Source organism: Anomaloglossus baeobatrachus, chromosome 10 (assembly GCF_048569485.1).
Source record: "Anomaloglossus baeobatrachus isolate aAnoBae1 chromosome 10, aAnoBae1.hap1, whole genome shotgun sequence".
NCBI classification, from domain to species: Eukaryota; Metazoa; Chordata; class Amphibia; order Anura; family Aromobatidae; genus Anomaloglossus; species Anomaloglossus baeobatrachus.
Genome location: NC_134362.1, coordinates 207,412,431 through 207,423,424, shown reverse-complemented (window position 1 = coordinate 207,423,424; position 10,994 = coordinate 207,412,431).

Genomic DNA, 10,994 nt, shown 5'->3' with positions numbered 1-10,994 from the left:
ACACAGGGTGGAGGCCTCTCCTACATTACACAGGATGGAGGCCTCTCCTACATTACACCGGATAGAGGCCTCTCCTACATTACACAGGATGGAGGCCTCTCCTACATTACACAGGGTGGAGGCCTCTCCTACATTACACAGGATAGAGGCCTCTCCTACATTACACAGGATAGAGGCCTCTCCTACATTACACAGGATGGAGGCCTCTCCTACATTACACAGGGTGGAGGCCTCTCCTACATTACACAGGGTGGAGGCCTCTCCTACATTACACAGGATAGAGGCCTCTCCTACATTACACAGGATGGAGGCCTCTCCTACATTACACAGGGTGGAGGCCTCTCCTACATTACACCGGATAGAGGCCTCTCCTACATTACACGGGATGGAGGCCTCTCCTACATTACACGGGATGGAGGCCTCTCCTACATTACACGGGATGGAGGCCTCTCCTACATTACACAGGATGGAGGCCTCTCCTACATTACACGGGATGGAGGCCTCTCCTATATTACACAGGATGGAGACCTCTCCTATATTACACAGGATGGAGGCCTCTCCTACATTACACAGGATGGAGGCCTCTCCTATATTACACAGGATGGAGGCCTCTCCTACATTACACAGGGTGGAGGCCTCTCCTACATTACACAGGATGGAGGCCTCTCCTATATTACACCAGATGGAGGCCTCTCCTATATTACACAGGGTGGAGGCCTCTCCTACATTACACAGGATGGAGGCCTCTCCTACATTACACAGGGTGGAGGCCTCTCCTACATTACACAGGGTGGAGGCCTCTCCTATATTACACCGGATAGAGGCCTCTCCTACATTACACCGGATGGAGGCCTCTCCTGCATTACACCAGATGGAGGCCTCTCCTATATTACACAGGGTGGAGGCCTCTCCTACATTACATGGGATGGAGGCCTCTCCTACATTACACAGGGTGGAGGCCTCTCCTACATTACACGGGATGGAGGCCTCTCCTACATTACACAGGGTGGAGTCCTCTCCTACATTACACGGGGTGGAGGCCTCTCCTACATTAGACGGGATGGAGGCCTCTCCTACATTACACGGGGTGGAGGCCTCTCCTACATTACACCGGATGGAGGCCTCTCCTACATTACACGGGATGGAGGCCTCTCCTACATTACACAGGATGGAGGCCTCTCCTACATTACACAGGGTGGAGGCCTCTCCTACATTACACAGGATTGAGGCCTCTCCTACATTACACCGGATGGAGGCCTCTCCTACATTACACGGGATGGAGGCCTCTCCTACATTACACCGGATGGAGGCCTCTCCTACATTACACGGGATGGAGGCCTCTCCTACATTACACCGGATGGAGGCCTCTCCTACATTACACCGGATGGAGGCCTCTCCTACATTACACCGGGTGGAGGCCTCTCCTACATTACACAGGATGGAGGCCTCTCCTACATTACACAGGGTGGAGGCCTCTCCTACATTACACGGGATGGAGGCCTCTCCTACATTACACCGGATGGAGGCCTCTCCTACATTACACCGGATGGAGGCCTCTCCTACATTACACCGGATGGAGGCCTCTTCTACATTACACGGGGTGGAGGCCTCTCCTACATTACACGGGGTGGAGGCCTCTCCTACATTACACCGGATGGAGGCCTCTCCTACATTACACAGGGTGGAGGCCTCTCCTACATTACACGGGATGGAGGCCTCTCCTACATTACACAGGGTGGAGTCCTCTCCTACATTACACGGGGTGGAGGCCTCTCCTACATTAGACGGGATGGAGGCCTCTCCTACATTAGACGGGATGGAGGCCTCTCCTACATTACACCGGATGGAGGCCTCTCCTACATTACACAGGGTGGAGGCCTCTCCTACATTACACAGGATAGAGGCCTCTCCTACATTACACAGGGTGGAGGCCTCTCCTACATTACACAGGGTGGAGTCCTCTCCTACATTACACCGGATGGAGGCCTCTCCTACATTACACGGGATCCAAGACTTCTATCTGGAAGATGTCATCCTCCAAGACCTCTATCTAGATGGTGTGGTCCTCTAAGACCTCCATCTATTAGTCTCCAGGTTTTCTAAAACATTCTTGCATTTGTGGGTTGTTTGATTGATCATTTGAAAGCTAAAATCACCCTGAAGAATAGAATAACTGGTGCCGCTCATACCAGTCACTTACCACTAGGTAACTAAATTGTTTAAAAGAACTGAAGTCCTCAGTGGTTGATACCTTTTAATGGCTAACTGAAAAGATGGTAATAATAGCAGCTTTCCAGACTACTCAGGTCTCTTCATCAGGCTCAATATAACACAAAATCTGAAGAGTCACATATTTATACACAACAGGACTTAGAATGGGGCAGTAAACCCAAAGTTTACCAGTAGGTGGCGCTATAATCACTCACATTTCCACTATTCTTGTCCTTTTTTCTATTGAACAGTAGCATTGCCTTTGTGCAGATGTATTTACCTGTCTAAAATCTGCAGCACGGCCGACCCTGCAATCCTAACCTGCATCAACACACAAAGACGTCCACCCACAGAGGCAGATATACGTACCCTGGATATCCATACAGTGGGGATATCCACCCACAGAGGCAGATATACGTACCCTGGATATCCATACAGTGGGGATATCCACCCACAGAGGCAGATATACGTACCCTGGATATCCATACAATGGGAATCCCCGGTTAGCGGAGAATCCTGCACTTATATGGCAATGCCGGCAGACGTCATCAGATCAGAGACGCCTGACTAAAAGGAGGCAGCCATGTTAACCCTTTCACTGGAGTGTACAGGCTCAGTTTATTCAGGATTGATATATTTAATGATGTAATATCGGCTGCTGCAAATTGTGCTAAATTATGTATAGAACACATGGCAGCAATCACTCATTAAAGGGGTTGTCTAGGAAAGAGTGAAAAACGCTGCAAAAACGCTAAGAGAATTGATATACTGCAGATTTTGACAAATGCTTACAAGGATCAAATCTGCAAGGAAAAAATAAGCAGCGTGTGCATGAGAGTGCAGTTTGCTGATACTGTAAACTGCACGAGGCTTTACCCTTGAAAATGCATGGAAAAAATGCAGCGTGTGAACAAGCCCTAATAAGAGCTCTGTAACAGCGCTGACTACAGGAGGAACCAGCCATGTTTCCTGGGCTCTGGTGAATCAGAGATGGTGACGCTGGGGAAAAGCTAATTTGCATACATTTTCCCAGGGTGCATTTGGTAATACTGACAATTTCTGATTTGCATATTAATGCATAGTAATTTCAGATCAGTTACCTATGATGCATTCAGTTCACCTCTGCTTCTGACCATGGCTGCACAAGACCCATCAAAATATCAGACGCTTCTTACTTTACACACCAAATATCGCATTGACGCCCCCCAATGGTAGATTTGGTTTCTGCAATTGTTCCATTCCTCAAACGCCCTTTTCACAAATGCTTTGAAACCATTTGATTGGTCGCGGGATGTGAGATTCAGTTGCAGATATTTCTGCAGTAACATTGCTGTGTGCAAGTATAATATTGGCCCGATATCCTTGATAGCTAAACTCACAGTATAAAAACTCCTCGGCATTAGTAAAAGTGTCGCAGATCTGTGACGAGCCCGCGGTGACTCATCCTAATTGTTATGGATATGAGTTCTGAAGAATTTCTCCTAAGAAACAGCAATTACGTAGAATTTCATTAATCTCCCGCAATCGTCTGCCCGATATCACCCCTAATATTTCTTTTTTTAGGCACAGATAATTTTAAAACAATAAACGGAGGCAGACCCACCATCCAGTGCCTTCATCGATCCAGTGCCGGCTGCTCCAGCAGCGATGTCTGCTCTATGCGGAAGTCACAGGGGCGCTGCAGACAATCAGGTGACCAGAATCACAAGTCGTCAGAGAATTATCTGATGATGCCCTCTTTTAGTCACATGACTGCTGCAGCCAAACAAAAGCTGCAGTGGTCCCGTGAGTTCCAAACAGGGCAGACATCACTTCTGGATCTGTGGGGGCGATGAAGGGGAGTGTTCACCTTTTATTATTTTAAAACCAAAAATAAACATTTGTCCATCCGACAACCCCTTAAAGTCAACATGAAAACACTAAAGACAAAAAAGATAACTGCAGGTGGATGGCCGGAGAGCGTTACATATAATCCTCTATATTGGCCTATGCCTGGGATGTATATTGTGATGGTAGGGGAAGGAGAATCTGGAGCCCGGGCAGACTGGTTACTGGGCACCCGCTGTCTGACAACCTGATTGAAAAAATTGTGTTTGCTAGACTGTGAATCCCAGATTGTCAGACCGGACTAAAGGCCGCTTTACACGCAGCAACATCGCTATAACGAGATGTCGCTGTGGTCACGGAATTCGTGACGCACATCCGGCCTCGTTGCGTGTGAAACGTACGTACGACCGCTAACAATCAAAAATACTCACCTAATCGTTGATCGTTGACACGTCGTTCATTTTCAAAATATCGTTGCTCGTTCTGGATTCAGGTTGTTCGTCGTTCCTGAGGCAGCACACATCGCTACGTGTGACACCCCGGGAACGCCGAACAACATTGTACCTGCGTTCTCCGGAAACGAGGTGGGCGTGTCGTTTATGCGGCTGCTCTCCGCCCCTCCGCTTCTATTAGACGCCTGCCGTGTGACGTCGCTGTGACGCCGAACGAACCTCCCCCTTAGAAAAGGGGCTGTTCGCCGGCCACAGCGACGTCGCTAGGAAGGTAAGTCCGTGTGACGGGTAATAGCGATATCGTGCGCCACGGGCAGAGATTTGCCCATGACACACAAACGACGGGGGTGGGTGCGATCGGCAGCAACATCGATAGCTATGTCGCTGCGTGTAAAGCCTTTAGAAGTTCAGCTCCAAGCTGAATGGGCATCGACCTGACAAAATATTGCATCAGTCTGAACACCAGTCCCATAAAAGGACAGTGGTGCAAAAATATTTAAGGAAGTCTTGAGAAGTGCATTACTCTTATAAGAAGGCTGCAAATAGGCCAGAAACGTGCAGAATAATCAGCCTAGCACAAAGAAGCGGGGCACCAACACGGGAGAAAGGGTCTACGGTACAGTTGGTTATCAAGAGGGCAGCACATACAATACAATACATTGCGCACTACCATAGAGAGGGTCACAAATGAGCTAAAAACAAGCTCCATCCTGGAAGATCGGCATTTTAGACTGTCCAAAAGTGTTTCCACACCATGGAGAGCTGCTGATACCAAAGATTGAAGAAGGATGCCACCACAGAGGCGATACACCAAAGACTAAAGAAGGATGCCACCACAGGCGATCCTGAACAGTGAAGAAACATGCCACCACAGAGGCGATCCCGAACAGTGATGAAGAATGCCACCACAGAGGCGATCCCGAACAGTGATGAAGAATGCCACCACAGAGGCGATCCCGAATAGTGATGAAGAATGCCACCACAGAGGTGATCCCGAACAGTGATGAAGAATGCCACCACAGAGGTGATCCCGAACAGTGATGAAGAATGCCACCACAGAGGCGATCCCGAATAGTGATGAAGAATGCCACCACAGAGGTGATCCCGAACAGTGATGAAGAATGCCACCACAGAGGTGATCCCGAACAGTGATGAAGAATACCACCACAGAGGCGATCCCGAACAGTGATGAAGAATGCCACCACAGAGGCGATCCCGAACAGTGATGAAGAATGCCACCACAGAGGCGATCCCGAACAGTGATGAAGGATGCCACCACAGAGGCGATCCCGAACAGTGATGAAGAATGTCACCACAGAGGCGAAACACCAGAGACTAAAGAAGAATGCCACCACAGAGGCGATCCCGAACAGTGATGAAGGATGCCACCACAGAGGCGATCCCGAACAGTGATGAAGAATGTCACCACAGAGGCGAAACACCAGAGACTAAAGAAGAATGCCACCACAGAGGCGATCCCGAACAGTGAAGAAACATGCCACCACAGAGGCGATCCCGAACAGTGATGAAGAATGTCACCACAGAGGCGATACACCAAAGACTAAAGAAGAATGCCACCACAGGCAATCCCGAAGAGTGAAGAAACATGCCACCACAGAGGCGATCCCGAACAGTGATGAAGGATGCCACCACAGAGGCGATCCCGAACAGTGATGAAGGATGCCACCACAGAGGCGATCCCGAACAGTGATGAAGAATGCCACCACAGGCGATCCCGAACAGTGATGAAGGATGCCACCACAGGCGATCCCGAACAGTGATGAAGGATGCCACCACAGGCGATCCCGAACAGTGATGAAGGATGCCACCACAGGCGATCCCGAACAGTGATGAAGGATGCCACCACAGAGGCGATCCCGAAAAGTGATGAAGGATGCCACCACAGAGGCGATCCCGAACAGTGATGAAGAATGCCACCACAGAGGTGATCCCGAACAGTGAAGAAGAATGCCACCACAGAGGCAATCCCAAACAGTGATGAAGAATGCCACCACAGAGGCGATCCCGAACAGTGATGAAGAATGCCACCACAGAGGCGATCCCAAACAGTGATGAAGAATGCCACCACAGAGGCGATCCCAAACAGTGATGAAGAATGCCACCACAGAGGCGATCCCAAACAGTGATGAAGGATGCCACCACAGAGGCGATCCCGAACAGTGAAGAAGAATGCCACCACAGAGGTGATCCCGAACAGTGAAGAAGAATGCCACCACAGAGGCGATCCCGAACAGTGAAGAAGAATGCTACCACAGAGGCGATCCCGAACAGTGAAGAAGAATGCCACCACAGAGGTGATCCCGAACAGTGAAGAAGAATGCCACGACAGAGGTGATCCCGAACAGTGAAGAAACATGCCACCACAGAGGTGATCCCGAACAGTGAAGAAGAATGCCACGACAGAGGTGATCCCGACAGTGAAGAAACATGCCACCACAGAGGTGATCCCGAACAGTGAAGAAGAATGCCACCACAGAGGCGATCCCGAACAGTGAAGAAACATGCCACCACAGAGGTGATCCCGAACAGTGAAGAAACATGCCACCACAGAGGTGATCCCGAACAGTGATGAAGGATGCTGTTAGGGCCAGGTGGACGGGCAGACCCAGGAGGTGGATCCACTGGGCCGAACACCTTCCTGAAGGCAAGGAGTCCGGTAGCCGGAGCACTACAGGTAGCAGGATAGTCCGTGCAAAATAGTGGAATGTAGAAGTCCCTGGGACCACGGAGTCACTGATGGTAGTCCGGGTGACGGAGCTCAGGTTCGGAGGCCAAGATGTTGTCAGGCAGAGTCCGGAACCGATGGAGCGAGAGGACGGGTCACCACAGGGATCGGAGATGGAACGGACTGACGGGATGGCAGATAGTCAGCGTTCGGGGTTCGGGAATCGGCAGGACCGGATGGCGAGGCAGGAGCGGCTCTAGAAGAGAGAGAGGTGAGTATATCACAGAGACAAGGAGACCTGACTCCTAGCTTAGAAAACACGAAGAACAGGCCCCGCCCACTTGGACATTAAACCCCTTCATACCCTGTACCTGTGTGTTCAATATCCTGTCTGTGGACGCTGGCCCTTTAAGAAAGGGTCAATGACAGCGCGCGCGCCCTAATGCGCATGCGCGCGGCCCAGGTGCCAGAAGCCAGGGCAGGGAGCGGCGAACAGGAGGCAGGGGAGCCGGGCTGGAGCGAAGCTGACAGCGGACGCTGGGAGCGGGGACCGGGACGCCTGGGGATCCTAGGTGAGGAGGCCTGGAGACTGTGGAGCGGGGGACGCCGGACAGAGGAGCCGGGGAGCGAGCCAGGGAAGCCGGGGAGCGTGGCAGGGGAGCCGGGGAGCTGGACAGGGGACCCGGGGAGCGTGACAGATGCCACCACAGAGGCGAAACACCAGAGACTAAAGAAGAATGCCACCACAGAGGCGATCCCGAACAGTGATGAAGAATGCCACCACAGAGGCGATCCCGAACAGTGATGAAGAATGCCACCACAGAGGCGATCCCGAACAGTGATGAAGAATGCCACCACAGAGGTGATCCCGAACAGTGATGAAGAATGCCACCACAGAGGTGATCCCGAACACCGATGAAGAATGCCACCACAGAGGTGATCTCGAACACCGATGAAGAATGCCACCACAGAGGCGATCCCGAACAGTGATGAAACATGCCACCACAGAGGCGATCCCGAACAGTGATGAAGAATGCCACCACAGAGGCGATCCCGAACAGTGATGAAGGATGCCAGCACAGAGGCGATCCCGAACAGTGAAGAAACATGCCACCACAGAGGCGATCCCGAACAGTGAAGAAACATGCCACCACAGAGGCGATACCGAACAGTGATGAAGAATGCCACCACAGAGGTGATCCCGAACAGTGATGAAACATGCCACCACAGAGGCGATCCCGAACAGTGATGAAGGATGCCAGCACAGAGGCGATCCCGAACAGTGAAGAAACATGCCACCACAGAGGCGATCCCGAACAGTGATGAAGGATGCCACCACAGAGGTGATCCCGAACAGTGATGAAGAATGCCACCACAGAGGTGATCCCGAACAGTGATGAAAAATGCCACCACAGAGGCGATCCCGAACAGTGATGAAGAATGCCACCACAGAGGTGATCCCGAACAGTGATGAAGAATGCCACCACAGAGGTGATCCCGAACAGTGATGAAGAATGCCACCACAGAGGTGATCCCGAACAGTGATGAAGAATGCCACCACAGAGGTGATCCCGAACAGTGATGAAGGATGCCACCACAGAGGCGATCCCGAACAGTGATGAAGGATGCCACCACAGAGGTGATCCCGAACAGTGATGAAGGATGCCACCACAGAGGCGATCCCGAACAGTGAAGAAGAATGCCACCACAGAGGCGATCCCAAACAGTGAAGAAACATGCCACCACAGAGGCGATCCCGAACAGTGATGAAGAATGCCACCACAGAGGCGATCCCGAACAGTGATGAAGAATGCCACCACAGAGGTGATCCCGAACAGTGATGAAGAATGCCACCACAGAGGTGATCCCGAACAGTGATGAAGAATGCCACCACAGAGGTTATCCCGAACAGTGATGAAGAATGCCACCACAGAGGTGATCCCGAACAGTGATGAAGAATGCCACCACAGAGGTGATCCCGAACAGTGAAGAAGAATGCCACCACAGAGGTGATCCCGAACAGTGATGAAGAATGCCACCACAGAGGTGATCCCGAACAGTGATGAAGAATGCCACCACAGAGGCGATCCCGAACAGTGATGAAGAATGCCACTACAGAGGTGATCCCGAACAGTGAAGAAGAATGCCACCACAGAGGCGATCCCGAACAGTGATGAAGAATGCAACCACAGAGGTGATCCCGAACAGTGAAGAAGAATGCCACCACAGAGGTGATCCCGAACAGTGATGAACAATGCCACCACAGAGGTGATCCCGAATAGTGAAGAAGAATGCCACCACAGAGGTGATCCCGAACAGTGAAGAAGAATGCCACCACAGAGGAGATACCGGAGAGTGAAGAACGATGCCACCACAGAGGAGATACCGGAGAGTGAAGAAGAATGCCACCACAGAGGCGATCCCGAACAGTGATGAAGAATGCCACCACAGAGGCGATACCAGAGAGTGAAGAAGGATGCCACCACAGAGGAGATACCAGAGAGTGAAGAAGGATGCCACCACAGAGGCGATACGAGAGAGTGAAGAAGGATGCCACCACAGAGGCGATACCGGAGAGTGAAGAAGGATGCCACCACAGAGGAGATACCAGAGAGTGAAGAAGGATGCCACCACAGAGGCGATACTGGAGAGTGAAGAAGGATGCCACCACAGAGGCAATACTGGAGAGTGAAGAAGGATGCCACCACAGAGGAGATACCAGAGAGTGAAGAAGGATGCCACCACAGAGGAGATACCGGAGAGTGAAGAAGGATGCCACCACAGAGGAGATACCGGAGAGTGAAGAAGGATGCCACCACAGAGGCGATACCGGAGAGTGAAGAAGGATGCCACCACAGAGGAGATACCGGAGAGTGAAGAAGGATGCCACCACAGAGGAGATACCGGAGAGTGAAGAAGGATGCCACCACAGAGGAGATACCAGAGAGTGAAGAAGGATGCCACCACAGAGGCGATACCAGAGAGTGAAGAAGGATGCCACCACAGAGGAGATACCGGAGAGTGAAGAAGGATGCCACCACAGAGGCCATACCAGAGAGTGAAGAAGGATGGGTGGTTTTCCCATCAAATACAGTAAAATTGCCATAGGCCACCATTCACCAGAGAGGCTAGAACTGTGTTCTTTTGTCCTCCATCTGGAACACTATGCTTTCCTATACAGAGGCCTTTCAAAAGAAACATAACGGAATATATTGTACAAAGCCAAAAGATAACTAGAAGCCCACATAAACACGGGAAAACATTGACATTTCTTGGAGTTGTTTATATTGGTCGAGTCTAAACCGATGACCCAAGAGCTTCGTTACAACAGTGAATCCCACAGACACTGTATGTTTTTAACCAATAATAATTTGTGCAACAATATGGTAACCTCACACCCCCCTGTCACCGGTGTCCAGGAGAACTGCAGAAGATTAGGTTACCTCCAAGTCATAATCTGTTAGTAACAATTGCCTGTGGAAACAGGTTACATGAAACCAAATCCTGAACTGTGACAAGGAGGATTCCTTCATGAGATAATGATGTGTGGTCAGTTCTATCAGGGCGAGCATACTAATATATACAGAATATAACATATAATACTGTCACTATATGCAACAATATAACTACTATAATACTACCCCTATGTACAAGAATATAACTACTATAATACTGCCCTCTATGTACAAGAATATAACTACTATAATACTGCCCTTATATACAAGAATATAACTACTATAATACTGCCCCTATGTATAAGAATATAACTACTATAATACTGCTCCTATATACAATAATATAACTACTATAATACTGCT